The sequence below is a fragment of the Anomaloglossus baeobatrachus genome, chromosome 4 (assembly GCF_048569485.1).
Source record: "Anomaloglossus baeobatrachus isolate aAnoBae1 chromosome 4, aAnoBae1.hap1, whole genome shotgun sequence".
Classification (NCBI taxonomy): domain Eukaryota; kingdom Metazoa; phylum Chordata; class Amphibia; order Anura; family Aromobatidae; genus Anomaloglossus; species Anomaloglossus baeobatrachus.
The window spans coordinates 488,949,686-488,976,472 of record NC_134356.1 but is presented as its reverse complement, the minus strand read 5'-3'; positions in this window follow the sequence as shown (position 1 = coordinate 488,976,472).

Below are 26,787 nucleotides of genomic sequence, written 5' to 3'. Positions count from 1 at the left end.
AGCGTTGTGAATCCCATCCCTCCCCATTTCCCATCCAGCTCACTTTCCACATTTGACCCAGTCACAGAGGAAGAAGTCTCCAGGCTCCTATCCTCTTCTCATCCTACCACTTGCCCTACTGATCCCTTCCCCTCACCTCTACTCCAGTCCCTCTCTCCGGTTGTCACCACTCACCTAACTAAAATCTTCAATCTCTCTCTCTCTTCTGGTATCTTCCCTTCCTCCCTCAAACACTCTATCATTACTCCATTATTAAAAAAAACCCTGCCTTGATCCGTCCTGCACAAGCAACTACAGACCAGTCTCCAATCTCCCCTTCATCTCCAAACTCTTGGAGCGCCTGGTCTACTCTCGCCTCACCCGCTACCTTTCCACTCACTCTCCACTCTCTTCTAGATCCTTTACAGTCTGGCTTCCGCCCTTTACACTCAACAGAAACTGCCCTTGTCCATTCTATCGGCCTAAAGGACACTGTTCTTTCCTGGTTCTCTTCCTATCTCTCTGGCCATTGATTCAGTGTATCATTTGCTGGCTCCACATCTTCTTCTCTTCCTCTCACTGTTGGGGTCCCTCAAGGTTCAGTCCTTGGCCCTCTTCTTTTCTCCCTCTACACTGCCCCAATTGGAATGACCATCAGTAGATTTAGCTTTCAGTACCATCATTATGCTGATGACACACAGCTATACACCTCATCCCCTGAGCTCAGCCCAGCTGTACTACAGAACACAAGTGACTGCCTGACTGCAGTTTGCAACATCATGTCTGCTCTCTATCTAAAACTTAACCTTTCCAAAACTGAACTTCTTCTTTTTCCTCCATCTTCCAACCTTCCTAAACCTGACATCTCCCTCTCTGTGTGTGGTACAATGATAAATCCTAGGCAGCAGGCCCGCTGTCTGGGTGTTATACTTGACACTGATCTCTCCTTCACCTCCCACATACAATCTCTTGCCCGCTCCTGCCACCTGCACCTCAAGAACATCTCTAGAATCCGCCCCTTTCTCACAATGGATATGACAAAAACCCTCACTGTAGCCCTGATCCACTCTCGCCTTGACTACTGTAACTCTCTATTAAGTTGTCTCCCCCTAACTAGACTTTCCCCTCTAAAGTCCATCCTTAATGCAGCAGCCAGGGTCACCTATCTGGCTAACCGCTACTCGGATGCCTCTGCTCTGTGCCAGTCATTGCACTGGCTGCCCATATATCATAGGATCCAATTCAAATTGCTCGTTCTCACCCACAAAGCTCTCCAAAGTGTTTCACCCCCCTACATCTCCACCCTCCTCTCTGTCTATCACCCTACCCGTTCTCTACGCTCTGCAAATGACTTTTGACTAACATCCACACTAATTCGATCCTCCCACTCCCGGATCCAAAACTTCTCTCGAGCTGCACCAACCCTCTAGAATGCTCTACCCCAAGAAGTTAGGACAAATCACAACTTACTCAGCTTCAGACGCACCCTAAAAACGCATCTTTTTAGGGTGGCCTATCACACTCCCTAGCCAAACTAAATTCACATAGTCCCTCTACAACTTCTCACAACATAACTCCACGTCAAACTCCATGGCACCCAAATGCATCTCAAGGTTCTGGGCAACTGGTCCAGGAAACCATTATCTATCCCCCATTTCCTTGAGATGGCTGGATTGTCATTGTAAATAAGCACTTGTACCTTGCCCCCCCCATCTCATTGTAGATTGTAAGCTCTCACGAGAAGAGATGGGCCACCCCCCTAGAGTTCGAGTTTGGTTCGGTTCGTCGAACGGTGCCCCGTTCGACGAACCGTTCGACGAACCTCTCGAACCCCATTGAAAACAATGGAAAGCAATCACAAACACCTAAAAACACCTGGAAAACACCCTCAAAGTTGTCCAAAAGGTGCCAAACAACTCCCAAGACAACACAAACGCATGGGAAAGTGACAAGGACAAATACTCATGCGAAAACTAAACAGCTGGACGAGGAAAAAGAGGAAGAGACACAGATATATGACTATATGCAAGGGAACATCAATGCCATTACTGTGCAACTTGAGCCCTGCTCATTTTAGGCTTCCAATCTGGATAAAATGCCTGAGCTCGCCACGTACGCCTTGGGGATCTTGTCGTGTCCCGCAGCCAGCGTTCTCTCGGAACGTGTCATCAGTGCTGCTGGGGGTGTGCTGACAGATAAGCACACGCGTCTGTCCACTGACAATGTGGACATACTAACGTTCACCAAGATGAGGAAGTCATGGCTCTCAGAGGACTTTTCTTCCCCTGGCTCATCCAGGGGAGGCGAAAGGCACGTGTATTTTTGAGAGTGCTTCATGCAAAGCATCTTTTTCATCTTGAAAATGGGGGTCAACTGATGCCAGTCAAGTGGGGTGTGTGTGGCCCAATTAGTGGATATGAGGGAGACTTTGGTTGGAGTCCCCTTGCTGTGTTTTACATGCTTTTGGAAGGGCATGACATGGCTTAGAGGTTGACTTTCAGCATCTGCAAACTGTTGGCTACCGAAATGCTGCCTTTCCAACCTTTTTAACCGAGGATTTTCGAGACCTTATGCCCATCGTAATGCCCCAAGTGCCGATGCCCAGGCGCCACTCCTTCTCCAACAAAGGCGTGCCCGCGCAACACCAGCATGTCGCACCAAACATCACCGCTTCTTTGAGAAACTGTGTGTGACAGGGTGCATTTCACCACAGATACTTGGCCCAGTAAGCATGGACAGGGGCGTTACATGTCGCTGACTGGGCAATGGGTTACTATGGGGAGAGATGGAGAAGGGTCTGCTGTACAAGTCTTGCCGTCCCCACGAGTAATGTCAATCCTTCCTCTGTATGTAGAAGTTAATACACTGCTTCTGCCTCCTCAACCTCATCTGGGTCCTCCACCTTGGCCTAAACCCTGTATGGTCAGGCCACCCTTCCTTGTAACTGCGCAGAAGGAATCCCACACACCTCCTACTATGCTGGCAGCAAAGCTCAATGCCATCAGGCGGTCAAATGTTTACTTTGAAATGTATGGGAAATGTGAGTCTTACCGCTGAGTAGTTATGGACGGTTAGCTCTGGAGACCGAGTTTCATCAATGTTAGTCTCCACTCAACCAGCAGCCAGGGAAGGCCGGGTGCGACAATGATGCAGACATCGGTGTGGCCCTTCGCCGTGACAATGTGACACACGTGCCTTGTGTGGCTCACGTGTTGAACCTGGTTGTCCAGCAATTTTTAAAGCACTATCTTGGCCTACATGGCCTTCTGCAGAGAGGACGGTGTAACGCCTTCCTTGATCCACATACTCAGACGGGCTGTAAAGGATAAGCTAGAGGGAAGCCACTCACCAAGCAGGACCCCCAGAACTCTGAAACTCTTTAACCCCTATACAGGGATTTGGAATTACACAGGGTCCAAGGTGATCAATACCTGTGGAAGGCTGCAGTTCCAGAGAATAGTAGTCAGGCAGGGTCAAAACATTAATTGAGGAAGAGGAACAGAATGGGACGGCCAGGACTTAATCAGAACACAAGCAGAGGTGAAATGCGGATCGGCCAACGAGGTACATAAACAGCAAGCAGGAAAAGTAGTCAGATAACAAGCACACAAAATCATAAAACTGAACTGGGGGTAACAGTAACCAGAGGTTCATAGCTATGTTTGGCAGTGGTCAGCAGACAGGATGGGCATAAAAAAGGGTGTGGTGTCTTCCCATTGGTTGTAGCTGAATGATGGTACTTCATCTGTGAGACACCCACCACCTGCATACAGCCAATGGTTCTCCATCTGTCAAGGTAACGCAGCCCAGTGAGTGAGCATAACCTGCGTCCACCTGCGCCGCTGGCATCGACTTCTCTCCCATCATCAGCACTGTGCACGAAAGGAACACGTTGTCACCTGGCGAATGGAGTACAAATTGACGGAGCAGACTCCGGTGGTGACTTAACAGCCGTGTGCGGCAATGATGCAAACCTGGCTGCGGGCCTTCGTCAGGGCAATGTGACACACATGCCTTGTATGGCTCACATGTTGAATCTGATTCTCCAGCAATTTTTAAAACACCATCCCGGCGTACATGGCCTTGTGCAGCGGGCACGCGCGCTATGTGCTCACTTCCATCGTTCGCACCTAGCAGCTCAACAACTTTCATCAGTACAGAAGTCTTTAGGTCTGGCGGTTAAACGCCTGAAATGCGGTGTGCCAACATGCAGGAATTTGAATCTGCACATGTTGCATCATCTGTGGCAGCACCGCCTAGCCCTGCTGAAATACGTTATGACGTATACCCTGGGCTAACTTGATCCAGAGGTGGTGCAGATCACGCTGCTGGAGTGGTGTCAGATCAAGGACCTATGCACCCTTCTACACAGTTTACAAATATCGACGAAGATGTTTAGCACTGGCGATGCCATTCTCAGCGTGACAATTCTGGTCATGTACATGATGGAGCACACTGTAAGCATTATTTGGAGTCAGGTGTTGGGACAAGAGGAAGGGGAGGAAGTACAGGAGGAGTCATATGCGGAAGGGATAACAAGATCTACAAGGTCCAGACGGTAAGCGGTACCTAGGCGGCAGTCATGGTGGGGAAGAGGGATTAACAAGGGCGCATAGTATCAGCAAAACTGTTGAGGAAGGTGCAGGATCCCATGAAGAAATGGAGGACGAACTGGCGATGGGCATGGAAGACTCAGCAGATGAGTGAGAGCTTTCTCACATTTCGGTTGTGCGAGGTTGGGGGGAGAGGGCAGAGGAAGGAGGCACGATTCTCACCTCTCGTCACCAACACACCAAGGACTTGGTCCTCCTGGATGCACAAGACACATGAACGCCTTCTTGCTGCACTACCTACAACATGACCCTCGGATTGTACAAATTCGAAGTAATGCTGACTACTGGGTTGCCACACTGTTAGATCCCCGGTACAAGACAAAATTTGGCAAAATAATTCCTGCCATAGAAAGGGACGCACGTATACAGGAGTATCAGGTGGTACGCAATCTTAGATCTGCTTTTCCACTAAACACCTGTGCTGCACAGAGTGAAGCTCAACGCTTTGACATGGATAGGAGGAAATGGTCTTTTACTTGTCCACATCTGAGGGACCGAGGGCTGGCTGCTGTGCTGAGGCGGCGTTGAGTACGGTGTCCCTGCAGAGTTGCACTTTTTGTCATATACAAAATGAGTTGAAAAAGGACAGATGCTGGTGGAAAGGGGAACAGGTGTGTTGGAAAGGGGAAAAAAGTTTGTGTCCGTGGGTTTGGTGGTTAAGCAACAGTTACATTTGCTGAAGAAACAACATGTTATGGTGGGACTGGCAGATTTGGATAAGGTGGTATATACTATGTTACCGCTATATAAAAAAATTAAGAAGAAAAGAAAGAGAAAGGTATATATCCCCATCGCCAGTCGGTGTCCATCGTGCTCCCAGATGGAAAAGGAGAGGTTGGCAACTGGAAGGCTAGGTGGAAGATACAGAGCTGGGTGGCTCTGAAACTAATAGTAGCCTGAACCGAGTTAGACGACACTCGAATCTGGAGACTGGGAGCCCTGTTAGTGTCACAGGGTCCACACGCCCACCCAGCCCAGGAACTCCCTGTTAACAACACAGGGGCAATTGGGTACGCTGTCCGTGTGCGTAGGGGCCACACTTGTGGACAGCAGGTGCATCAGCAGCAGCAGGCCTGTTAATGCCACTGGGCTGCACTAGCAGGACTGGTAGGACAGTAGCTGGTCTTAACTGTTCTGCATTAGCAACTGTGGTGGCGGCCTGCATCGACGCCCTATCCCTGCCTACCTCTGGCCTAAAGCCGCAATGAGTTCAACACATGGAGGTGTGCTCTTTCGGAGCATAATAGAAGACTGCGCACCTCCTTCTTGGCTCCAGCCCCTTTTATAACCTGGGTCCGCCCCAAACAAGGGTGGACCACAATGCACCTCCTGGAGACAAAAGCAGAGTGACACATCATGAGTGGCATAACTAGCATCCTATTCGGAACCGCCACTTCAATGATGACCTCATGGCAGCCATGACCCAAACACCTCACCAGTCATCGTCTGAACAACAATAATGAGGTGACAAGTCATAGAAGTGGGCCTCTGCAAGCCAGTTGGGAGTGGCCTGGCCACATCATCAGGACACCTGATGCCCTGTGGTCTATATGGGCCCCCCACATCAGGGGCAGGGCCAAAGAGTTCATTACCGGACCTAGCCTCTGATGCAGTAAGTGCCTGAGCATGCTCAGTAGCATGAAATACAGTCTCCTAAAAAAGACTATCAGCTTAAGCATGCTGTCTAGGCACAACACAGGACTTAGACCAGGCCAGAAGTCCAAGTACCTGTGCAAAGAGACTTTTCGCACAAAGTGTGGGAGCATGCGCTGTAGCCCAAAATGAAGACTTAGCCTCAGGAATGGCACAGTCAGGCTGAGCATACTCACTAGGCGAAACACTGGAGTTAGGCTGCGGCTGGGGTAAATCGGCACACGCATGCGCACTAGCCGCCTCTTCACACTTAGACGTGGAGGAGAAAGCAGCCAGCTGGACAACCCGAGGCACAGCCCTAAATGGCAGCTGACGCCTGGGAGCAACTGGAATCGCAGCAGGTTGCGTGCGTTTACGGCGGCACCAATTCGTAACAACAAATAACAGCCAAAATAACAGGTGTACTTCTTCCCGTGGATAATCTGATATGATCTTTTTTTCACGGACACGACCATCGCTAACAAATGTAGATGAGGCACCAAAACAGCAGCTGCTTCAATGGATCTCAAGTGCGCCATAAAGTGGCCTCTCCTCCACCTCAAGTTCAATATCACAAATACTCCATTCCACTGTGGTGTCAGCCCAATCGCATTTGCTTCATCATAACAGCTCTCAAGTTTCCACCAGCCCTGCTGAGTATGGGTTAACAGAGATGGTTGAGTCTGCAGAGCTGTTCAGTCACACTATAGCCTGGGAATCAGAGGTCTGCTCCAAAGCTGCAGTGAGTACAGACAAAGAAGTTATTATTATTTATTTATAGAGCACCATTGATTCCATGGTGCTGTACATGAGAAGGGGGTTACATACAGAATACATATACAAGTAACAATAGACAGACTGGTACATCTTTAATCCTTGCGGGATTACATTCTAAAGGATTTTGGGGAGGAGACAGTAGGTGGGGTGCAGGTTGGGCGGCAGCTACGCACGGTGGTGGGGTCATTGAAGGTTATAGTCATTTCTGAACAGATGAGTTTTCAGTTTCCGTTTGAATCTTGCGGGTGTAGCAGATAATCTGATGTGTTGAGACAGCGAGTTCCAGGAGACAGGGGAAATGATCTGCACAGATGGCCAGAAGCTTTGTGATTCGGATCCAGGCCACGATGAGGAAGGTGCTGAGCATAATGTATACCCTCATTTCCAAACCGTACATCATCCTGGTTGAGACAATGGGGAACATGATGAGGAGACTCAGATACCTGATTGTAACTACAACTTTGCTATTTGGTCAGGGCAGGAAGAGGTTGTCACGGAGGACTCAGGACGAGGGGAATGAAAACACACAGGGTGATGATGAGGTTGGAGACCCCACTTACTCTCAAACCAAAGTCAGCCAGTTGATGACGTCAGCAGAGGAGGTGGAGGAGGATGCTACTGACGACGAGTTTATGTTGTGTCTTCTTGGACAGAGACAAAGTACTGGAAGCACGTCAACAACTGAATCCTCAGCCACAACTCTGCCTCTGAGCATAAGTCATGTTGGCGTTGCATGTCGCATGGGCTGTAAACCTTGCCTAGCCTGAGACTTTTTGGACATCGCAAAGTTTCACCCAAGTCATGTAATATGTAAGATTTGTCAACAACCTCTAAGTAGAAGGCAAAAACTCACAACTTTGAGTACTTCCTCAATGACGTGTCACATGGATATGAACTGATAGCGTGAAGGTCTATTGCTCAGCTTTAGCCACTGTCAATGCAACATGCTTATTTGCTGTTCATTGCATGCATTTCTGCAGACTACACACAAGGGGCTGCTTTTTTTTGGATCTGCCTTTGTCTGTTTGGTCACTATATCAATAGCAAATTGGTCTTCGGGTGTGGACTTGGAGATGCTGTCTATGAACAGAGGGAAAAGCTAAAGGTGTGTGTTACAGCAAGGAGCCACCGCGGAAATATATCGTTCAATTGTGAGGGGAGTCATGTTGGAGTTTGGTGAGGAGCACCGTAACGCCAGTGAGCAGCATCCTGTGCCACAGACCAACATTCTTCCGGTGCTGTCTGTTACGAGGGTGACCCGGGGAAGCGTACCAAGATGGGAAATTGACTGCTTCCGCCGGTCAAGGTCCACTGTGCGGTGTAAGGGACCGCCGCTATGGTGGGTGAAGAGTGAGCGGGTTGCTGCTAGCGATCGTCTGGAATGTCACAGACGACCTATGTACACCGATCTGCCCTAACCCGTGAGGGTTGTATGGCACAGATCTCACGGCTCGGTGTACCTGTTGCACGGGGAAGCACAGAGGTGCCCACGCACGTGTGCCAGTGGAAGTCACGAGAATATGGCACGAGGGTAGCACAGAGGTGCCCACGCACGTGTGCTTTCAATAACCAGGTGAGTCCAATGGAGACTTGAGGAGCTCACCTGGGACAGGAACACGGCCTGTTGACGGGGGTACTGCCGGAGCAGCAAGGCAGGAACACGGCCTGCAAACGAGGTACTGCCGGAGCAGCAAGGGCCAAGCCCACAAGAGACAGTAATGCCTGAGCAGTGGCGTGGCAGCACGCTGCCAGACATCCAAACATAGAAGGACGGTCGCGCGCCGCCATGATGGCAGGGGGAGCTTTTAAGGAGGTGTAGCTCCACCCGAGGGCGGGCGTGAGGCGGAGATGACGGACTTGACCCAATCAGGGTCCACGACGTCCCAGCCTGGCCAGTCAGGATTCACCACGTCACCAGCCTTGTCATCAAGCCGTGTGACGTCAGTGAGCGAATCAGGACCCACCACGCATTGCACATGCTCACCCTCCTGCCTCTGGGAAATAGAGGCGGGATCCTCGGTCTCACAATGTGGAGAGATAACGGGAATCTCACTGCTTCCCTGAGCAGTAAACCTCTGCACATTGCGCAGCCTCGCAGACCTTCGGGGCCGCTGAGCAGGAGAGTCTGCGGCAGGCCAGGAATGGGAGACCGCTTCACTCCTTGTAACAGGAGAACCACTAGGTGTCACCCTTCTGCTGCCTCTCTGAGAAGGTATCTCCTGCACACTGTGCAGTCTGGCAGACCTTCGGCGCTGCTGAGCAGGAGTGCTCGTGGCAGGCAAGGAATGGGAGACTGCCTCAGTCCTTGCCTCAGGAGAGCCACGAGATGTAACATTACCCCCCCCGTCTAGGCCCCCCCCCTGTCCGTGCTCGAAGGCCGCTATCAAACTCGGGGCGCGGATATGATCCTCCAACTCCCAGGATCTATGCTCCGGACCACAGCCGGCCCACTCCACGAGGTAGTACCTCTTGCCCTGTATGACTTTTGTCTCCACAAGTTTTGCCACCTCAGGGTCGTCGGACGGGGAGTCGGTTTGAGCCGGCAGGGACCCCGAGAATTTATTAAGTCGTACGGGTTTCAGGAGGGACACGTGAAAGGTGTTGGCTATAGCCCAGCGTGGAGGGAGCTGGAGTCGATATGCCACTGGGTTTACCTGCTGTAGTACTTTAAACGGACCCAGATACCTAGGGGCGAATTTGGCTGCCTGTACCCGTAGGTTAACATTCTTAGAGGACAGCCATACTAGGTCACCAGGGGCGAAGGATGGTGCAGGGCGGCGGCGAACATCAGCCGTTGTCACCATCCGGTCTTTAGCCCTTTTAAGAGCCTCTTGGGTGTCATCCCAGATCTCCCGGGCCTTGGTCGCCCAATCCTCCACTCTAGTATCGGGTGACGTAATGGGCATCGGAACCGGGATTCTGGGATGTTGTCCGTTATTGAGTAGGAATGGAGTCTGGCCAGAGGATTCATGGACCGAATTGTTTATGGCAAATTCGGCCCAAGGAAGGAGGTTAGCCCAGTTGTCGTGGTGCGCGGATATAAAATGGCGGAGGTAAGTTACCAAGATCTGATTAGTCCTCTCCACTAGTCCATTGGTCTCGGGATGGTATGCGGAGGAGATGTTCAGCTCTATCTGCAGGAGCTTACAGAGCTCTCTCCAGAAGCGAGACGCGAACTGGGGACCCCGGTCGCTCACCACCTTGTCAGGCATGCCATGCAACCTAAATACATGCCGAATGAACAAGGTGGCAAGAGCACGTGACGTCGGGAGTCGTGGGAGAGGCACCAAGTGGACCATTTTAGAGAAGTGGTCCGTGATGACCCATACGACCCTGTGCCCTGCTGACTTGGGCAGATCTCCCAGGAAGTCCATCCCCACCACTTCCCAGGGACGATCCGGCACTGGCAGTGGGTGAAGAAGACCTGCCGGTCTCTGCCGGGACGGCTTATTCCGAGCACACGACATACAGGCTCCCACATATTCCTGTATGTCCTGGGGTAGTCTCGGCCACCAATAATGCCTGGTCACCAGGTCTCTGGTCCTTTTGACCCCGAAGTGGCCCCCGACCTTGGAGGCATGGGCCCACGATAGCACCTCGTTCCGTAGTTCAGGGGGAACGAGGGTTTTGCCAGGTGGCACCTGGTCCAAAGAAGTGGGAGTGACCATCCTCAAGCTGTCCGGAGGTAGTATAAGACGAGGCTCCTCCTCGTCCTCCTCCAACACAACCATACAACGTGACAAGGCATCGGCCCGTACGTTCTTCTCACCGGCCAGGTGGCGGATAATAAAGCGGAACCGGGAGAAGAATAAAGACCAACGGGCCTGCCTTGGGTTCAGGCGTTGTGCTGTCTGGAGGTATGTGAGGTTTTTGTGGTCAGAAAAAACCTCAAATGGATGCTTCGCACCCTCCAGGAGATGCCGCCATTCCTGGAATGCTAGTTTCATCGCCAGTAACTCCCTATCCCCTATGGAGTAGTTCCTCTCGGCCGGAGATAAGGTCTTGGACAAAAAGAAACACAGATGTTTCCTTCCTCGTTCATTTTTCTGGTACAGGACTGCACCTGCACCGACCGAAGAGGCGTCTACCTCCAGTAGGAAGGGTTTGGAGATGTCTGGACGATGAAGGATGGGAGCTCTGGAGAAGTGAGTTTTGAGAGTGTGAAATGCCTCTACCGTTTCCCGTGTCCATGCTTTGGGATTAGCGCCCTTGCAGGTAAGGGCAATGATGGGTGCTGCCACCGTCGAGAAGTTGGGAATGAACAGCCGATAATAATTGATAAACCCCAAGAATCGCTGGATCGCCTTCAGCGAGCGGGGCTCAGGCCAGTTCATCACTGTCTCCAACTTCCCCGGATCCATTGCTAACCCCTGACTGGACACAATGTACCCCAGGAACGGCAAGGATTCCTGTTCAAAAACGCACTTTTCCAGCTTAGCATATAACGAATGGGTGCGGAGCCTCTTAAGTACTCGGATGACATCCCTCCGATGGGTGGTAAGATCGGGGGAGAAGATAAGAATGTCATCCAGGTATGCAACCACGGAAAGATACAAATCCCGGAAAATGTCATTCACAAAGTCTTGAAATACGGCGGGGGCATTGCAGAGTCCGAAGGGCATTACTAGATACTCGTAGTGACCGTCCCTGGTGTTAAAGGCGGTCTTCCACTCATCGCCCTTTCGGACTCGCACTAGATTATACGCCCCGCGTAGATCCAGCTTTGTGAAGACCTTTGCCCCGCGGAATCGATCAAATAGCTCAGTAATGAGGGGCAAAGGGTATTTGTTCTTGATTGTGATTGCATTTAATCCCCTGTAATCGATACAGGGGCGCAGATCCCCTTCCTTCTTCTGCACAAAAAAGTACCCTGCACCAGCCGGTGAAATAGACTTGCGAATGAACCCCTTCGCCAGGCTGTCCTGAATATATTTGGACATAGCCTCCGTCTCTGGAGCAGAGAGTGGATACACTCTGCCCCTAGGGGGCTCGGAGCCTGGCTTCAGGTCTATTCGGCAATCATATGGCCGGTGGGGAGGAAGAGTATCTGCGGCCCTTTTGGAAAAGACATCCCTGTAGGCCTCATAAGGTGTCGGTAAACCCGGCCCCTCAGTATTCCCTGAGGACCCAACCGACCTAATGGTAGCGGGTGGTTCGGTAGTCACGAGGTGCTCTATACAGGATCCTGCCCAGGATGAGATCTCCCCTGTTGCCCAGTTGAGTATAGGAGCATGCTGTCTCAACCAGGGAAGGCCCAGTAGGATCTCATCCGTCCCCCCTGGAAGCACCAGGAAGGACACCTGCTCATGGTGTCCCGGTGGTACATCCATCCTGAGAGGGATGGTGATCTGGGTGATAGGATCGAGTAGTATGGACCCGTCGACTAGCCGGACCCTGAGTGGCTTGGGCAACAGAACCAGGGGAACTGAGTATCGGGTTGCCAGGGAGGTCGAGATGAAATTGCCTTCAGCGCCTGAGTCCAAGCAAGCCAGGGCAGAGAAGAGAGTAGTGCCGAACTGCAACTGGGCGCTGATAGTCAACCTAGAGGGAGAGGTAGCGTCTAGAGTCCCCCCTCTGATAGAAACTAGACGCTGTCTTTTCCCGACGGTTTGGGACATAGGGTAGCTATGTGTCCCCTCTGCCCACAGGAAAAGCAGATGACACAAGACCGAGAACCTGGGGCAGAGGAGACCACCTTGGACACCTCCATTGACTCCACGGAGTCGCCTACAGGACTGGCTGGGGGACCTGTCTGATGGAAGACGGGAGTCAGACGCTTTTTAGGCTGAGAAGACGTGGGTGCTGAAGAGACCTCGAGCCTTCGCTCCGCCTGGCGGATGTCTATGCGAGAGGCAACCTGAATCAAGGACTCTAAAGTGGCAGGCACCTCACGTGTGGCCAGTGCGTCTTTGACAAACCCTGCCAGGCCCTCCCAAAACACAGGGACAAGGACCTTATCCGTCCAGTCCAGCTCTGCGGCCAGTGTCCTAAAGTGTACAGCAAAGTCCCCGACTGAAGCAGACCCTTGCCGAAGTCGTAGGAGGCGCAGCGCGGAATCGTGGGTGACTTGAGGCCCGAGGAACACCATTCTCATGGCCCCAAGATAAGCTGCTAAGTTATTCACCACACGATCTCCGCGCTCCCACAACGGCGTGGACCACTTCAGCGCTCTCCCTGTGAGCAGGGACTGGACGAAGGCTACCTTCGCCTTCTCGGTAGCGTAAAGAGTCGCGGACAGCTCTAAGTAGGTGGTAACCTGGTTTATAAAACCACGGCACTCAGAGCTGTTGCCGCTAAAGCGCTCTGGAAGCGCAAGGCGAGGAGACCTTCCGCCCAATAGCACAGCCTGGGTAGCCGCCTGGGTGGCGACTGTCGTCAGAGTAGTCTTATCGGAGGAAGACTGCTCCACTGCTGCCAATCGTGACTCCAACTGCTGCACATAACACAGCAACTGCTGCTGCTCTTCAGCCATAGCCAGACCTTTGGCGCGACCGTAATGTTACGAGGGTGACCCGGGGAAGCGTGCCAAGATGGGAAATTGACTGCTTCCACTGGTCAAGGTCCACTGTGCGGTGTAAGGGACCGCCGCTATGGTGGGTGAAGAGTGAGCGGGTTGCTGCTAGCGATCGTCTGGAATGTCACAGACGACCTATGTACACTGATCTGCCCTAACCCGTGAGGGTTGTATGGCACAGATCTCACGGCTCGGTGTACCTGTTGCACGGGGAAGCACAGAGGTGCCCACGCACGTGTGCCAGTGGAAGTCACGAGAATATGGCACAAGGGTAGCACAGAGGTGCCCACGCACGTGTGCTTTCAATAACCAGGTGAGTCCAATGGAGACTTGAGGAGCTCACCTGGGACAGGAACACGGCCTGTTGACGGGGGTACTGCCGGAGCAGCAAGGCAGGAACACGGCCTGCAAATGAGGTACTGCCGGAGCAGCAAGGGCCAAGCCCACAAGAGACAGTAATGCCTGAGCAGTGGCGTGGCAGCACGCTGCCAGACATCCAAACATAGAAGGACGGTCGCGCGCCGCCATGATGGCAGGGGGAGCTTTTAAAGAGGTGCAGCTCCACCCGAGGGCGGGCGCGAGGCGGAGATGACGGACTTGACCCAATCAGGGTCCACGACGTCCCAGCCTGGCCAGTCAGGATTCACCATGTCACCAGCCTTGTCATCAAGCCGTGTGACGTCAGTGAGCGAATCAGGACCCACCACGCATTGCACATGCTCACCCTCCTGCCTCTGGGAAATAGAGGCGGGATCCTCGGTCTCACAATGTGGAGAGATAACGGGAATCTCACTGCTTCCCTGAGCAGTAAACCTCTGCACATTGCGCAGCCTCGCAGACCTTCGGGGCCGCTGAGCAGGAGAGTCTGCGGCAGGCCAGGAATGGGAGACCGCTTCACTCCTTGTAACAGGAGAACCACTAGGTGTCACCCTTCTGCTGCCTCTCTGAGAAGGTATCTCCTGCACACTGCGCAGTCTGGCAGACCTTCGGCGCTGCTGAGCAGGAGTGCTCGTGGCAGGCAAGGAATGGGAGACTGCCTCAGTCCTTGCCTCAGGAGAGCCACGAGATGTAACAGCTGTCTATACTTTTTACCGTGAGAGGAGCGTAAAGTCTGATTTATGGCAACTGGACATCACAGTACCCGTATACGGTAGGTTGTGCCCAAACAGTAACGCGTGCACGCAACACTTTGTTTTATTAGCAAAACACATCTGTTCAGGGTAGGCCGACTATATAGACAATAGGACTTGCTGCCTCTGCACTGTCAAATTGTCACTTACAGTTTCAATCATAGAGGGACAGCGACACATGTTTGTATTGACTGTGCTTTTCAAGATTTCCATGACTGTGTTGCAGAGCTGTGTGGTTTGCATTCACACTGTTATCATCTGCCTTATCTGTGAGGCTTCAGCTAACAAGTGTGTTCAGGGGGGGGTAATGTGTTTTGTCTATGTTTAGGTAGATAACTTTGAAGCTTTTGTGATGCGCCACTGGTAAGTCGTGTTCGCACACACACACGCATGCACAAACACACAATTACTGCTGCTACGAAGAGGGATTAGCAGGTAGTAGGCACCTGAATAGATTGTTCTATTATTTCAATTTTATGCATGGTTCTTATTGGTTGTTTTGGGAAAGTTAAACAATCATTTTTCAACCCAACTAACTAGAGTCCATTTCTTGTTGCATGGTTTTTCAGCATACTGGGGAGCCCCCCAAGTACAAGACTTAAAATGAAGCATAAGTCGCAATGGGAATTTCACTGTGCTACAATGCGGCCTAGCGGGGCTGTGCAACCACTGCCTGCCCCATCGAGTGCATCTGCGTGCTCTTCATCCTCCTTGACTGTGGGGACAGCAGTCACACATGCTTTTTCACGCTGAACTTCCACCCCTTTACCCGTAAGCGGGAGTGTGATTGGCAGGTCGTCACTTGTTTTGGAAGTGGAAACAGATGGTATTGTTGAGCTGTCAGACAGCGAGAGAACCACCATTGGATGAAGGCAACATTATATCCACGCCTGCACCTTCGTCACAGATTGGCTGGACTACCTGCAGTTAATAATTGCGTTCCAGAAATGGAAAGGAGTGTAGAATGCACATGTGTTGTACCTTGCTTGGTAGCAAAGGAACACTAACTTAGTATTCCAGACAATTTTAGGATGGCAGAAAAAGTGTCAGCTCTTTGGGCAAATTAAATAGTGTGGCAAAAGTGGCCAGGTGGGTACAGTGGCCGTGTTCTGTGGGTACCAGGATAGTAAAGGAATAAAAGAAGAAAGGATGTCCAGCTCTTCAGGCAAAGAAAACCAAGGTCTTTATTTTATCATGCAGATGCAATGAATGACTTGACCAGCACTACGCGTTTCAGGTGAAACACTCACCCTTAATCATGATCATGGGTGAGTGTTTCACCTGAAACGCGTTGCATCTGCATGATAAAATAAAGACCTTGGTTTTCTTTGCCTGAAGAGCTGGACATCCTTTCTTCTTTTATGCTATATCGGGCTGTGGCAGTGCCTGTCCGTGCTCCAGGACGAAACCGGGATTGAGCTTCTACACGGTTAGCTGATACACATATTGGATAGTAAAGGAAGCCTCACTTTATATCTCTCCTAATGATGAAATGCAGCAAGGAATTCCCAGACTTTGCTATAAAAAATATAGAAGCCACTTTTTGGATGCCACTTATGTTCAGCACTGTTTGCTATAAAAATAGCGTAGCAAAATGTGCATCAGGGTTTAATGCAGAGGTGCTGGAAAATGCTTGGCACCAGTGGAACAATGGAGTATAGCAGCCATTTTTTGGATGCCACTTATGTTCAGCACTGTTTGCTATAAAAATAGCATAGCAAAATGTGCATGAGGGTTTAATGCAGAGGTGCTGGAAAATGCTTTGCACCAGTGGGACAACAATGGAGTATAGCACCCACTTTTTGGATGCCACTTATGTTCAGTACTGTTTGCTATAAAAATAGCGTAGCAAAATGTGCGTCAGGGTTTAATGCAGAGGTGCTGGAAAATGCTTGGCACTAGTGGGACACAAAATTAGTATAGCAGCCACTTTTTGGATGCCACTCATGTTCAGCATTGTTTCCTATAAAAATAGCGTAGCAAAATGTGCGTCAGGGTTTAATGCAGAGGTGCTGGAAAATGCTTGGCACCAGTGGGACACAAAATTAGTATAGCAGCGACTTTTTGCATGCCACTTATGTTCAGCACTGTTTGCTATAAAAATAGCGTAGCAAAAGTGGGCAGGTGGGTACAGTGGCCGGGTTCTCTGGGTCAGTGGACATGAAAGGAAGCCTCACTTTCTATCCCTCCTAATGGTGAAATGCAGCAAGGAATTCCCTGAGCTTAGGTACACAGACGCTGTTATCTGAAGCTGTATACAGCGCTTCCATGGACCTGACTTTCACCTATGGCTCTGAGCCAGAGAAAATAAGCCCTGAAAAGGGCTGAAATAAATTTCTGTCCCTAATCTGTAGAGTGCTGTGTGCATAGCGTACACAGCAGGAGCGGCGGCAGGAGCTGCGTGAGCGGTGACTGTCATCTACACGCAGAAAGCAGATAATGGCGCCGTGAGAGAAAATGGCCGTATTTATAATGCAAGGACATGTGACATGGACAGCCTATGACACATGCCCTTGCTTGTCTGGCAAAAAAGACCACTTAGCTGTGTGTGTGTCTGGGATTGGCTGACATGCTGGCCCGCCCCACTGCACGCGCGCTTAGGGAAAAAAAAAAAATGGGGATCGCAATTATCCCAGCAGCACTGATCTAAACGCGCCTCCCCCCCGCACACTATACGCTGAAATTTGATAATACACTAATACAATGAAAAGCTAGGCTTTTTGCTGATCGAACCGTTCTTAAACGTAACTCGAGCTGTCGACCTTTTAGCAATAAGTTCGCATTCGAGTTCGATCTCGACCATCCCCAAAATCAGTCGAACATGAAATTGGCGAACCTCAAACCTCTAACATCGCTCAACTCTAGTATTAAAGAGAAATAGCACAGGAAAAAAGTGTTAAACACATGAAGAAAAAGAGGTGCTAAATGCTAAGGAAATTACACCAGCTGAAATCTATTAGTAAATAGAAAGCCATCCTGCTGGTTAGAAAAAAATAAGATCAGTTGGTTCAACTGATGGCCTCTAAATAAGTGTTTCGTTACCATGGTGCCATACAAGAAACATCTCATGTTGGGTAAAACCAGTGAGCTGTCTCAAAACCATTGCACCTTTATTCTTGCGAAACATACTGATGGCATTGGTTACAGAAGAATTTTCAAACTACTGTTGGTTCTAGTCAGCATAATCTGGGGGCCATAATCTGTAAATGAAAAGAACATCATTGCACCATAAACCAAGAACACTCAGTTGCTCCCCGTAAGATTTCAGACAAATGAATGATTGAAAAGATGTATCAGAAGAGTTGTGCAAGAGCCAAGAACCACATGTGCATAGCTACAGAAAGACCTGGATCAGCATATACAATTGTTTCAAAGAAAACAATAAATAATGCACTTAAACCTCCATGGCTTGTGTGCTGTTCCTATTTGTTTTAGTTAAAACTGTTATTTAATGTTTTTCATGCTGGTCTCTGCTGCCATCTACTGGTCAGACCTTTCGTCTCCTCTGTTTCTTTTTGTCCAGTCCATAGGAGTGTCTACTGATCCTCTTGCATCACTTCCTGGCATTTTCAGTTCCAGCCAGAGTTTGTGAGAACAACACCCCTTATTGGAGCTGCTGGAAGCAAAGTCTTCTGACCTTAGTGGCTTCAGAAACAAGCATCACAAGCTAACCACAATGCCAGGTACTTGGACTATTGTACTCTGCATGCACTAATCTTTGGAGAAAATAAACCACCATTGTTTCATCTCAGCATGTGCATGTTTAACTCTGGAGCGCTCTCGTCATGTCTGCGTCACCTATAGGAAAAACGAAGGTAAGATTCTCACAACATCTCACAACTACGCGTCTTCAATCAACTTTAAGTGGGGACAGAACAGTCAGAAGACTGCTTAACAGCCCAAAGTCAAAACTTCCTTGAGAGCCCAAATCAGTCAGAAGACTGCTTAACAGCTCAATACCCCGGCTACAGATCCCTAAGAACCCTGTAACTTCCCTTGTAATCTGCCTAGCAACAAGCCTTGTGCACTAGTCTGCCTGCAACAGTGTATGCCTGGACAAGCCTAAGGGGAAGCTCTCCCATCTGCCACGTCCTGTATCACCTCTGCTTACATTGTAAAGGGACAGTTTGTGCACCTGCTGTTTCTCTCTTGCCATACCCCTTCTATAGACTTGCAGTACATTATACCTCATTACTGCATATTGCTGGATTGCGAACCTCAAGTTTTGCTAAAGACACCTTGGGAATCTCATCAGGGAGTCCTTGCGGAGCTGCACAACAATTTTCGGACCCCTATTCAAAAGTCAAGTTTCTTAAAGAGACAGTACACCTTAAATCAAAATGGCCAAAAAAGACCTTGGACAGTTCCCCACTGCTGAAACAGAGCAAATACAATCTGATACTGTCCATTATGAAGCCCAGGAGGCAGATCCCACGCTTCTAGCAGACCAAGTTGTCCGACCGAAGCGCTCTTCCAAACCCACGATAAAGGCCACTGAAAACTATCACACTATGAAAGATGAGCAATGTGAACACCTGGAAGAACAGTGGGAATGAGTCACCTATTACATGTCAAGACTTGAATCCTCATCAGGTGATGCCGCATGCTTACTAGCTGCTATGGAACGGCTGAATACAGCTTATGAAAGATACAAGAGACTGTCAACAAGGTACATTACCTTTCTAAAAGACGCTAAAATTGATGAAGCTTTTTCAGACCTGAGCAAGGCAGAAGAGGTGGACAAGGAAAGAGATGCCAAGGTGCAAGATGCTATAGACACGGCTGAACACCGTATCTCTCACCAGCAAGAAACTAGATCACACCAATCAACCTCATCTAGACGTTCCTCTCGGTCATCCGGGTCATCATCCTCAAGAAGTTCAGCCCTGAGTGACAGGATACTAGAGGCCCGCATAAGAGTGGAAGAATCCAAGGTGAGACGTTCCTTCACAGAAAGAGAAGTAGAGAAAGAAGCCAAAAGGACAGAAGCAGAAGCCAAAAGGGCAGAAGCCCTTGCAAAGGCAGAAGCCGCTAAAGCAGAAGCCCTTGCAAAAGCAGAAGCCGCTAAAGCAGAAGCCCTTGCAAAAGCAGAATCTGCTAAAGCAGAAGCCAAAAGGGCAGAAGCGGAGGCTCGGATAAAAATTCTTCGGTCACAGATGGAAGAGGAAGTTGCACTAGCTAAAGTGAGACTACTTGAGCAAGCATTGATCCAAGGTCCTGATCCAGCTCACTCGCCACCACTGGAAGCAGACAATCCAGTTGATCGCACAAGAGACTATGTACTGTAGCAACCCCGGTTTGCAGTACCGTCCAAGCCGACAACACCGAAACCTCCAACTTACCTCTACCAGTACCAGTACCACCTAAAGCACCCGAGCAAATTAATAACAGTCACCAAGAGGTGCCCTCTCAAACACAGTCACCATGGCAAGATGGCAACCAAGTGTTTCCTGACCCACTTCCACAGCTCAAGCAGCGGTCATCAGAATCTACAGAGGCTAAACCACAGCTCAAACCTGCAGCAACGTCATTCTACCTGGGAACATCTCATCCATTCACGCCAGGCAGCCCATACGCCCCAGGGGCATCACGATTCGTCATGGCAACAAGTGGTGAGAAATGAGATATGTCTGAGTTTGCCAGATTCATGGTGAGCAGAGAGCTAATCAAAACTAGTCTCACGAAATTTGATGATGGTGCAGAAAGCTACAGGGCCTGGCAAGCAACTTTCAAGGCAGCCATCGCCAATCTCAACTTAACTGCAGAACAGGAGCTCGACCTCATGATCAAGTGGTTGGGCCCAGGCTCTACAAACCATATCAAGAGCCTCAGAACCGTCTATGTGGGTCAAGCAGAAGCAGGTCTCGCTGCTGCATGGCAAAGACTGGAATGCACCTTTGGCAGCGCAGAAGCAATAGAGAAAGCACTATTCAAGAGACTGCAGGACATCCCAAAGATCAACCTTAAAGAAGTCCACAAGCTTCAAGACCTAAGTAATCTGCTCATGGAGCTGGAGCTCGCCAAAAGAGACACTTGTTTGTCTGGGCTGTGCTACCTGGATAGAGCCCATGGAGGGAACCCAATCGTGGTGAAGCTGCCATGCAGTCTGCTGGAAAAATGGGCAACGTCAGTCTCAAGGTACAAAAGAGTGCATGACGTCACCTTTCCCCCATTTATTCACTTCTGCAAGTTCATCGACGAGCAGGCCCAGATGAGGAACGACCCTAGACTTCCTAGAGTTCAACACTTCGGCAGCTGCAACAACATCATCATCAAGGTATGAAGGTGCCATACACAAACGCAGAGACATTAAGAACACTGTGAGTGTTAGGAAGACTGAGCTACCATCACCTGCAGCACCCACAGATAAACAGTACACCATCTCATCACGAGATAAGTCTTTCAATGAAGAATGCCCCATCCATAAAAAACTGCACTCACTGAACAAGTGCAGAGGGTTTATATCCAAAACCCTACAGGAGCGCAAGAAAGTCCTCACAGAGCTTGGGATCTGTTTCAAATGCTGTGCATCACTTGAGCACATGGCCAAGGACTGTAAATCCATCATCAAGTGTGAGGAGTGTCATAGCGAAAAACACGTTTCAGCCATGCACCCAATCCAGCTAGCTAGAGACACACCGGTTGCAGTCACCACCGCTCCCACTCCAAGTCATGGCGGGGAGTCCAAGAATCAGACTGACACCACCACAGCCATCTCCTGCTCATGCTCAGAGGTATGTGGAGAGGGCCAAATGGAGAAATGTTGTGCCCGAATATGCCTCATCAAGGTTTATCCCGAGGGACATCCAGAAAAGGCAATGAAGGTGTATGCCATCATAGACGACCAAAGCAACTGCTCTCTGGCATTTACCAAATTCTTTGAAGCCTTCGGAATTAATAGACTATCAGAACCCTACACCTTGAACACCTGCTCGGGTCGTATAGAGACTAGCGGCAGAAGAGCCCAGGGATTCATTGCTTATCCTATCAATGGGAAGACTGAAATACCTCTACCAACGCTCGTTGAATGTGACAAAATACCCTGCCACAGGAATGAAATTCCTACCCCAGAAGCTGCATTTCATCAACTACACCTAAGACACCTCGCTAGTGTTATCCCACCTTTGGACAATAACGCAGAGATTCTACTCCTTCTCGGCAGAGACAATCTAAGGGTATACAAGATGCGACAACAGTGTAATAGGCCTGACTTTGCACAATACGCCCAGAGACTGGACTTGGGATGGGTAGTCATAGGAAATGTGTGCGTTGATCGATCAGAAATTGACTCCATCAAGACTTATGTGCATGGAGATGGGCGCACAACCTGCTTAAAGCCATGTCCTCATCACTATGGAGTGAAAGAGAAGTCTCCAGACACAATACAGCTACCTGACATCGCTTCTTCTCTGCATATCGACAACTTGAGAAGATCAGTCTTTCACACACAACCAAGGACGACGATAAAGTAGCCTTGTCAGTAGAGGACAGAGAATTCATCGAAATAATAGACTGTGAGTTTTCTAAAGACAAAACCAACCACTGGGTCTCTCCATTACCCTTCCGATCTACCAGGGTAAAACTCCCAAACAACCGAGATCAAGCTCAGACCAGATTTAACTCTCTTCAGCGTTCTATGAACAGCAAACCTGAAATGAGAGAACATATTGTTGCCTTTATGGACAAAATATTCCGCAACAACCACGCAGAACCTGCTCCATTCTTGAAGAAGAACGAAGAGTGCTGGTATCTGCCTTCATTCGGCGTATACCCCCCATGAAAACCGAATCAAATCAGGGTTGTCTTCGACTCCAGCGCCAAACATGGAGGCGTATCCCTTAACGATGTTCTCCTCACAGGTCCTAACCTAACAAACAACTTGGTAGGAGTATTGCTGAGGTTCAGAAAAGAGCTTGTCACCATCACTGCAGATGTTCCACTGTTTCCTAGTCAGAGAGGACCACCGGAACTTCCTCAGGTTTCTGTGGTACAAGGATAATGACACCAATAAAGAGATGGTGGAATATCATATGAGGGTCCACGTATTCGGAAACAGCCCTTCACCCGCAGTTGCAACCTATGGCCTCCAGAGAACCGCATTAGAGGGAGAGTCTGAGTATGGCACAGACGCCAGAGACTTTGTTGAGAAAGACTTTTATGTAGATGATGGGCTCAAATCACTACCCATCGAGGAAGCAGCCATTGATCTGCTCAAAAGGACCCAAGGCATGCTGTCCCAGGCAAAACTCAGGTTACACAAAATTGCTTCAAACAGCCTGACCATAATGAGAGCCTTTGAGTCGGGTGATCATGCCCCTGGGTTCAAGGACATCGACTTGGGGCTAGACAGTCCGCCCGTGCAGAGGAGCCTGGGCATCAGATGGGATCTTGCAGCCGACTCCTTCGGATTTCAAGTAAGTTGCTCAGACAAGCCATTCACAAAACGTGGTGTCCCTTCTATAGTGAACAGCTTATTCGACCCGCTGGGATTTGTGGCGCCTATCAGTATACAAGGCAAATCCTTGCTGAGACAATTCTCTGAAACCGTCAAGGACTGGGATACCCTACTTCCTTCTGACAAACAGCAAAAATGGGAAGCTTGGAAACAGTCGTTGTGTGGGTTGAACAACATTCACATCCAAAGATGTTATATCAAAATCTCCCTCACTTCTAGCATAAAGAAGGAACTCCACATCTTCTCAGATGCCTCCACAGAAGCCATAGCAGCGGTTGTATACCTAAAAGTGATAGACTCAATGGACAAAACTACGTTGGATTTGTATTTGGCAAGGCGAAGCTAGCCCCGAAGCCTGACCATACCATTCCTAGACTGGAACTCTGTGGCACCGTTTTGGCAGTGGAAATTGCCGACTTCATATGACAAGAACTGTGTGTCAAAATAGATGAGGTCCAATACTACACTGACAGTAAGGCCGTTTTACATTACATCTACAATCAATCAAGACGATTTTATGTGTACGTCAGTAACCGCATTGAAAGGATCAGGAGATCCTCCAAACCAGAACAATGGCGTTATGTACCATCTGAACTGAATCCAGCAGATCATGCAACCAGACCTATGTCTATAAGTTCTTTTGCTTACTCTTCTTGGCTTACAGGTCCAGAGTTCCTGCTGAGACAGTCAGAAGAAGGCGTCCAGGAAGCCTTCAGCGTCCTAGATCCAGACAATGATCCAGATGTCCGAGCTGAAGACAATACCCTGGCCACCAGTGCAGAAAAAACTTCCAATCTCGGTTGCCAACGTTTTGAACGTTTCTCCAGCTGGATGAGGCTCGCCAGGACCGTCGCTAGGTTAGTGCATATCACCAGATGCTATCGTACAGACCTTAAAAACAAAGACTGTCATCGCTGGCATGTCTGCCACAAACCCTTTTCTGCTGAGGATATCTCCCATAGCGAGTTCCTCGTAATACGCCACCTCCAACAGAGCGAATTCGCCATAGAATGGAAGTGTTTATACAACAAACAGCAGATTCCATTAAGAAGCCCTCTCGCCAATTTAAACCCAGTCATCAACAGTTTCGGCTTACTGACAGTTGGTGGTCGTTTAAATCAGGCTCATCTTGGAGTTGCAGAACAAAATCCTCTCATCATTCCCAACAAACACCATGTTACAGTCTTGCTGATCCGACACCACCATGAAAAGACTGAACACCAAGGCAGGCAAATTACAGAGGGTGCTTTACGGTCTGCATGCCTCTGGATTATTGGGATGAAGAGACGTGTAGCACAAATTCTACACGATTGTGTGCACTGTCGTAAAGTGAGAGGAAAACAACTGTACCAACAAATGGCTGACTTGCCTACAGACAGACTTTCTACAGAACCACCTTTCACCTACGTGGGCCTAGACGTTTTCGGACCATTAATGGTGTCCACACGTAGAACTCGTGGCGGCCAAGCAAACAGTAAGCGGTGGGCTGTGTTATTCCCCTACATGAGTATTCGAGCCGTTCACATTGAGGTGTTAGAGTCCATGGATACCTCCAGCCTAATTAACGCCTTGAGAAGGTTCCTTGCCATCAGAGGACCAGTGAAACAGCTGAGGTCTGACCGTGGAAGCAACTTCGTCGGTGCATGTAGAGAATTGAACATTGACACCAACCCTATCCAAGATCAGCTGGCAGAGAAAGGTTGCACCTGGATCTTCAATCCCCCTCGCAGTTCTCACATGGGAGGCTCCTGGGAGAGGATGATCGGGATTTCACGCAACATCTTGAACTCCATGCTAATGGACGTCAATTCCTCAAGACTCACACATGAGACTCTAGTCACTGTTTTAGCTGAAGTCTCAGCCATTATCAATTCAAAACCCCTTGTGCTGGTGACAAGGATTCAGAAACACCAACCATATTGACTCCTACTATTCTTATTACCCAAAAAAACGACAACGCGGTAATGCCCAGCGGAGAGTTCACCCACCCGAACACTTATCAAAAACACTGGAAACGGGTTCAATACTTGGCTGACTACTCTGGAACCGATGGAGGAAGGGATACCTCACCATTCTTCAAGGAAGAAAGAAGTGGCGACATCCCAGGCCAAACCTCAAAGAAGGAGACCTAGTCCTCATGAAAGACCAGACCACAGAAAGGACTGACTGGCCTATGGGACTAATTACTAGGATACTGCCTAGCCAGGATGGCAATGTTCGGAAGGTGGAGCTAAAGGTCATCAGGAAAGGTGAGACAAAGACCTTTGCAAGGCCAATCAACGAACTTGTTCTGCTGTTGTCCATAGAGAGCGTCCCTATGGGATAAACACTACCGGACCTGAACTTTGAGCCATCCTTCTTGTTTTGGACTCAATTGAGTTTGTTTTGCATTTAACATGCCTTTCCTTTCAGGTTATATTATGGACTCAATAGTGAAATCCTCAAAGTGAATTTAAGACGGGGAGTGTGCTGTTCCTATTTGTTTTAGTTAAAACTGTTATTTAATGGTTTTCATGCTTGTCTCTGCTGCCATCTACTGGTCAGACCTTTCGGCTCCTCTGTTGCTTTTTGTCCAGCTCATGGGAGTGTCTGCTGATCCTCTTGCATCACGTCCTGGCCTCTTCACTTCCAGCCAGAGTTTGTGAGAACAACACCCCTTATTGGAGCTGCTGGAAGCAAAGTCTTCTGACCTTAGTGGCTTCAGAAAGAAGCATCACAAGAGAACCACAATGCCAGGTACTATATATATATATATATATATATATATATATATATATATACACAACGTATTTTTCGCTTTATATAAGATGCACTTTTGTTCCCCCAAATTTTGGGGGAAAGTAGGGGGGTGCGTCTTATAATCCGAATATACAGATTATATACTGCAGGGCCCAGGGGAGGTGGGAGCAGCTCTGAAGCGGTGCTGGGAGCTGAGGCAGGCTGCTGGAGCCTGGTGAAGGCTGCAAGAGGCAGCGGGAGATCTCCTGCTCCCGCTCATATAATATGCACTGCCGCTTTCCATCACCGTGTTGCTGAAACCGCACCGCGGTGATTGGCTGGGGGGCGGCACATATTATATGTGCCTGCGTCCCCCTTTTTATGGCATATGCCTCCCCCTGTGTTAGATATTGCCCCCATGCTGCTGCCCATAGTAAAATAAAAAACTCTTTACTTACCTCCTCCAGCGTGTCTCCCCGGTCTCCCTGCTGCCGCTGTGATCAAGCACGCAGAGATGATGTCACTCTGCTGTGCCGATCACATGACCGACACTGAGAATCAGCAGCATGGAGGGAGACACCGGGATTACAGTGCTGGAGAAGATAAGTAAACAGTTTTTTATTTTACTATGAGCAGCAGCATGGGGGGCCATATCAAACACAGGGGGACGTGTGCCATCTATAGGGGGCCATAGGCAGCACAGGGGGAGGTGTGCCATCTATAGGGGGCCATATCAAACACAGGGGTACGTGTGCCTTCCATAGGGGGCCATGGGCAGCACAGGGGGAGGTGTGCCATTCACAGGGGGCCATGGGCAGCACAGTGGGACATGTGCCATCCATAGGGGGCCATGGGCAGCACAGGGGGACATGTGCCATCCATAGAGGGCCATGGGCAGCACAGGGGTATGTGTGCCATCCAAAGAGGGCCATGGGCAGCACAGGGGTATGTGTGCCATCTATAGGGGGC